Source organism: Etheostoma cragini, chromosome 11 (genome assembly GCF_013103735.1).
Source record: "Etheostoma cragini isolate CJK2018 chromosome 11, CSU_Ecrag_1.0, whole genome shotgun sequence".
In the NCBI taxonomy this organism is placed as follows: domain Eukaryota; kingdom Metazoa; phylum Chordata; class Actinopteri; order Perciformes; family Percidae; genus Etheostoma; species Etheostoma cragini.
The window spans coordinates 20,614,764-20,622,083 of NC_048417.1; positions in this window are offsets into that span (position 1 = coordinate 20,614,764).

Sequence of the window (7,320 nt, forward strand, 5' to 3'; positions counted from 1 at the left end):
ATGTAAGTTCATAAACAGTTTGCATCAGCTGTTTGGTACATGGATTTTAAATAACAGATTGTGTATGTTGGTCCTTTGGGTTGACATTGCATCTCTCACTTCTGGGATTCTGCTCTTTGACACATATGTACATGCTGTAAACGGTTCACTGTGGTCATCTCACTGGTGTCACAGGGAAAGCTAAACCGCAGGCTTCATCTATCGTTCACAGCTGTTTAACCCTCGTGTTGCCTTCCCACCGACCTGGACATTTAAAATGAAAAACCTTTATCAAGGTTATGGTTGTCGATTTTTGACCCTTTTGTGGCTTTCCCACAATGAATATGTCACTTTTTTAACATTTGTTGACCTTTTCTGAGCCTTTTGAAATTTTCGTGGGTTTTTCCCAACATTTTTAAAGCTTTTTTTGACATTTGTCACTTTTTCAACAGTTTTGTTACTTTTTTTTAAACATCTTTTCACATTTTTGTAACTTTCTAAGACAGTTTTCTCTCTTTTTTAAAGTTATTTTACCAATTGTTCCAAATGCTAAGAAATTGACAAAAAACACCCAAATTCAATGAAAGTAGTGAACTGATGAGTGAACTTGTGAGGAGCGTCTTTGGGAACCCTCCATTTCGTGTTTTGGGAAGTTTTGTTGGAAAAAAACCAAAATTTTTCACATAAAAAGTTTTTGGAAAGGGGTCAAATTTGACGCAAAGACAACAGGGGGTTAATTATCTAATCTCGGAGGAACAACACGTATTTATTCCATCCATTTTGTATGTGCTTTATCAAATGTGTGAACGAACGTGGTTCTGCTTCCATTCTTTGCGTTTGATTGGTGCTGACCCGACTAACCACTGTGGGATCAGCTGAAGTTTGGCTCCACCGCAGCACTTACAGTCGCCGTGCCAATCAGCAGGCATTCCGTTTCCCAATTGCTTTGCTGCTGGATGGCCTTTTGTACACCTACATGGCAATTTCCCTCAGGTATTAGGGTGGACTGAAGGAAGCATACTATTTACATACCATGTGCCCCACGGCTGGAAAATTAGGTGGCAATTATGTAACAATGGGCCACGTGTAAGTAAGATATCCAACAGTTATTCAGATAAGACATTGCTCTTTCCCAGGTAAAGGACTATCCATTCAGGTCTCATAGGACTTTGATCAAAGAATAGGCAACCTTCTGCTCCAGTTTGTATTGTAATGTCCAAAGTGATTTATCTTTTCCGTTGGAAACGGCATCAGCTGCCATGCGCTACGGTGTAGGCCTTCGAATGTTTCAAAGGATTAAGATGAAGTCAAAGATGCAGCAGTAATAGTGGCCAGCTGAGGGAGGCTTGGTGCTCAGCCTCAACGGCAACCTGGTCACTGCCAATCAAACCCAGCCATATGGCTATGGTGACCTTCAGAAAAAAGTGCACACTTTCACAAATGTTGCTCTCTACCTGTTTCTGCTGCTTGGTAGCTATGGACAAATAACACTCAAATTTTCTCTTTTTGGAAAGTAGCAGTATCCATATCTGTCTGTCATGTAAACACAGACACTGTTATTTTTCACGAGACAAAATACTCATTTATTGTAGTTACAGATACAGTATTTCAACATGCATAAAATCATTTAGGACATGTTGCATTGCAACGCTAACCTGGACGTGGAATGGCCACTGCAAAACAATAAGGTATACTTACTGTTGGACATTGTTATTTTTGCTGTTTTATTCTCTTTTCAGTGCTGTAAGTTGCTTAAATCATCAATTGTTTCTCTATTATTATTGACACCCACAACAAAGACTCAATGGGAATTTTCTTTTACCACAGAAATGGAATGGCATATATTTAATCGTGTACTTGTATTAAGAGGTTGACGAAGGTGAACTCTCAATGGTGTTTTTTCATCCTTATTTGCCATTGGTGAATTGGTGACATTTCTGTAAAATTCTCCGAAAAAAATCTTTCCTTTGCTACCATCATTGCCCCTGAATGTTTTTTGTTACCCCCACAGTCTATCCATCCATCTACCCTTGACAAACCTTTTTATATCGGTGTTGTAAATGTTGTTCTGTTGTTGTTTTTTTAATAGCCTGTGCATTTATTCTTCGCTCTTGAGAGGTTATCTATGGAACCAAAAAACTGTACTTATTGGCACATCCTGAAATGCACTTTTTTTTTTTTAATCTGGTAACTAGGGGAAGCACCACCGTTTTTTTTCTTCTACCTGAGATGCTAGAACACATTGGCTGGTTGCTATAGCAGATTAAAATATGTGTGAAAGAGTGCCCTCAGAGAGTACTGATTTGAGTTAAGGAATTAAATTATCAGGTATGAGCCATCTTTTATCCCTACTACTTCCACCCTGTGTGTGTTGTAAGGCCGGGGACGTGTCTTTGTCACGGAACAGCTATGGGCATACTAGAAGTAGCTACTTTTACCTTTTTAGCCTTGCTAGCGGCATGGCTTCAGGGATTCTGATGTTGGTCTGTCAGTCCATCTGTTTGAATGCTAATCTATCAATGCAACAATTTGCTTCACATCCCAACAACTATTAGATGGATTGCCTTGAAATTTCACAGACATTCGGGTTCCCCTAAGCATAAATCCTCAGGATTTGATTTTCATCTAGCACCAGCAACAGATCAAAATCTACACATATCAAATACTTTATTTCATGATAGCGTATCGGATTTCCTTACAGCCTCATTTGCACTTTGTGCTTCATGTTACGTTAGTATGCACTTTGAGTTTGATGTTAGCCATGCTAACATGCTACGTGTTGATCCTTCATCCCAGAAACAGCCAGCTGTCAGTGCAACAAACAAATGTTAATACAGTTTAGGATTAAAACAAGCACTGTGCTGGTAGACTTGCAACATAGGGACAAAGACTCCAGGGAGTCACGGACATGGTGAATGAGATTTAACACTGGTGGATTCTAGAGTCTTTAGACCGAGCCAAGCTAGTTGTTCCTATCCAGCTGTCCCCATTCTATAATCTACATTAACTGTTTCTTGGCTGGTTCCCTGTTTTGTCTCCATGGACAAAGCCACCATCATACCAGTCTTGTGAAATTAAGAGGATTGACTAACTGGACCCAGACTTTACACCCATCTTTATAATTGACATGTGCACCCTATCGCGCCTTGTTTTTACCTATCTGACATGGTAACTGTAACAAATCGTAAAATAATATGTTGGACACGTTTAAAACCTGTGGAGAAAGTAAACCTAAAAGTATGTGTGCCACATTTGAGGTATTTGGCAAATTATAGGTTACATTAGATGGAGGTGAAAAATTCAAAACCTTTTATAGGACTAAGCAATAATGTCTTTTGCTGCAAACAGAAACATTAGAGGGAAGTTAGAGCTGAAAACTACACAAACTTTATCCCAAACACACATGCAGACTATCACTCATTATTCAGGAGGAAAACTCTATTTTTCTGTTAATCTCACTCTAAATTGTGTCTGACAATCTAATAACAGCGATGGATTTCTGACAACGAAAGTGTAAAGAAGACGCTCATTGTCACCTTAAGGCAAGGCAAGAGAAGTGACAAAATGTTCTCATTACAGAAAATAAAGGCAATGACAAAATTCACAGCACAAACAATTGACGGTTCTTTATTAATCTTTTTCTTGGGTGTTTCGTAGCCATGATCTTTACATATTATATGCTGAAGGAGGAATAGAGGAAGAGCTCCCCAGTGCTGTTGTGCCATATTTGTAAATGTAGAGTCGGATAGTCGGGAATGGCAAGAAGCTTACCGATCCAGATCCTGGGACAATGGTAAGAATAAAAAACGCAGCAGACTCTAGCTTATTTGTCTAGTTGCATACATAAGTGAACAACCTAAAGCCAGTAACCTATACTTTACCAGCCCTAGAGAATACAATATTGAAATACTAGTATAGTTGTGTGATCTGGATTTATACACTTCACCCTCTCCAGAGGCAGAGGTATGTTTCCACCATTTTTTATTTTATTTTTGTTTTTTTGAATTAGATACATACAGAACCAATGTTCAATGCCAATGTAGAATGTATCATTAACTGACCATTCATTCCTCATTCGTTCCTCATTCATTCCTCAGTAACTACCTACGTTTTTGTGTACCTAAGTGTTACCAATAAACCTAATTCCATGATGTAGGCACGTCCGTGACGTTACGTCCTCGTTTGTGGAGTTTTACGTAACTAATTCTAAAATAATCTCTGTTGGTTTCCTAACCCTAAGTGTTTTTGTTGCAGAAATTGAAGTTCCAATTTAGCTACAACATTACCTACATGTTTAAAATTGTCTGTTACCTTATAGAACAGACATATATTAATGAACAGATTGTTAATATTGAGGTTAATAAATGCCCAAGCAGTACTTTTCAGCCGTAGCTGGTTAAAAAAATCCTTTTTGGGACTGATCTTGCTTCCGGTGAACTTTTGAATAATTGTACTAAATTACTTTCTGTCACTACTGAGTGCTGAAGACAAGAAGTGACCTGGACAAAGTGACCCAAAAATGATCACAAATCACTTCAAATTCCCTAAATAAATGTATCCCAGATGAGAAGGGTTTTGGAGCTGCAAGTTGAGTGTCTGCCACGTTGTTTTGACAGGCAGCTATTGCAGCTGCTTGGCTTGACTGGTTAACATTTAACAATGGGTCTCCTGAGCGACTCCGGCATTTTAGATCTCATTTTCTGGCTGAGTGAGAGTATGGACAAAGGTAAATCAGGAAATCATGACAAGGCCAAGCCTTGTCAAAGTGTTAGTGGTTAAAAAAAACTGTGCATGGAAGATGGTCAGAAACACAGCAGCTCTTCTTCAGAAACGACATTAACCACCAGCTGTTTACCTGTCTGTTGCACCGCTGCCATGCAATCTGCACACCTTTCATGTGGAATAACCTTGTTTATCCTATCTCTTTCAATAAGTTCACAGCAGCTTGCCTAATGATTAAAAAGAGATTGAGGAATGAAAGTATAAAATGAAATGTGCCATCTTGACTGGTTTGTGACTATCCCCACTTTATTCTTTCATTAATCATACCAGTTGACATTTTTGCAGCAGCTGTGTGGCGCACAAGTCTTTAAAATCAGTTCAGTTTCAGGTCAGAGAGAGACCCAGGAAACACCAACACACATTTGATGGGCATTATTTGTTTATTCATTTATTTATTTATTTTTCTGCTTAAGTTGACATGCTTCTAAGTTCTTTTGTTTGTGAACTGGAGTTTTGGAAAATGATCTTGTGCAGGAATATTTCACCATTTTGAGAAAGTAGCTTATTTGCTGTCTTAAGCAAAACATTTTCAAAATGTCAAACTGTAAATAAACAAGTAGTATCGTAAATTAACATGAAATAAGGCACAGTTATTATTAACAGTTTGTGAATATACACGTTTTACTGTGTAACAGTTAGAGTATCAAACACTATCATAACAATAGACATCAATTAGCTAGTGTGCTATGAAATATTACAGCAATTACCTAGTCTGGCTCAACAGATGTACACTGCTGGAAAATCCAGCAGGTCTCTCACATGCTAGATGTCCCTCGCCTCTCACTTGTTTAAATGAATACCAGTCACAAGTCAGTGTTTTTTCTCCTATCCCAGATTAGATGGGCGGTGTAGTCAGACCGAGCTCCAGCGCTCACCCAGCGCTGTGCAGATAGGTCTTGCTGTGTGAGACTAGTAGTTACCTAATATTTTACAGATAATCATATTGTTAGCTGTATTTAGCCTATATGAATTACTGAGGCAAACATAGATGATCAATTATTTGACAAGTACTGCAAGCCACTGTTACTTTGTACTGCTAGCATTACTGCCATGGTCCTTATACACAATCGGTGAATTATTGCACATGTGTACAATATCATCGCCATCGTCATCATCACCACCAAGGTTAAATCAAGATTTCCTTGATCAGCTGGTACCTTAAAAGCGTTAAACATAATTTGCTGGATCAAAGTGTTTCTAGAACAACATGAAAAAAGAACTTCTATAAATAAGAGTTCTCTGCAACATGGAGGTGGACTAGAGGGTTCCTCTCCAAGGACCACAGCAGAAAATAAGGGTATCCTGATGTTGCTTGTGCCTTTGCTTGGCAGCACTGTCATGTCTCTCTCTCAGCACTGAACAGAAGGGAGATAAGAAATAAAAAGTCTTTAGCTGTGAAAGATATTTTTTGTTTTTGTTCATGAAGGACAGTGCACAGTGAGTGCCGTGATGTGTACGTCTGGGAGTGCTGTGTTGTGACCAGTGGGGTCTCTCATCGATTCCCAGCCATCTTCACTAAACCACTAATAAGACACTTGGCATTTTCCTGAGTGCTGCATTACTCCCTTTGTGAGCTTCCTCTACCTCTTTTAGTTAGTTGGAGAGGCTGGAAAATGTGCGTGTGTGTGTGTGTCCCTGCAACTGCGTGTGATAGCATTAAGTCTGTCATGTCAATCGTGATGTGTGTGCTCATGTACCCAGCTTTGTGTAAGTACATATGTGCACATGTCAGGAAAAGACAGATGACATTGTGTGAGGCTTGATTAGTGCACCACTGTTGGCAACAATGCAGACATCCTGATGGGGACAAAGACATCCACAGTGAGTAGGCGGCTCAGATGAAAATGTCACCTTGGAAGCCATTTGGGGCTTAGTGAAGTTTGGTTCTCTCGCTGAATCCCCGAATGTCATCTGACTTGGAGGCAGAGATGGGAAGTAACAAAGTACAATAACATCATTACTCAAGTAGATTTTTCTGATATTTTTACTTTTTGATTTTTTTTTTGGTGGCGAATTTTTGGTTTGTTACTTTAGTTTTGTACAGAAGGTCGTCATGACGGAGAACAGCGCGGACACACGTCTCATACCGCGAGCGGGCACGCAGGCCCCACAGGGAAAATAGTGAGAGAAAAGAAAAGGAGACTAGCTGTCTGGAGGATAATAAGTTGAGATTGTTTGTGTGCGTCTTTGAGAACTGTGAATTGTGTAACTTATGTTGTCAGTTCATTTAAGCCTGACGTATTGGTCTATAGTTCTTGCACATTTAAAGTAAGTGAGCTTGTGATTTAGTTGTTTGGGTTCTTCACCTGTTAGATAGATTGCACGTTGCATTAAAAGACAGAAGTATCTGTCCGTGCTATTACAAACACACCTGGGGCAATGTTGGAATCCAGAATCAGCTTTAAATCCAGTCCTAATCTAGACCTCACTAACAAGTTTCAAATAATTTCACTTGAGTTACCATTATTTTTTTTTGCATCATCAATACCATATTCAGTCTAATTGGATGGGAACATACTGTACGTTGCACTTGACACACCACTAATAGGACTCTACAGA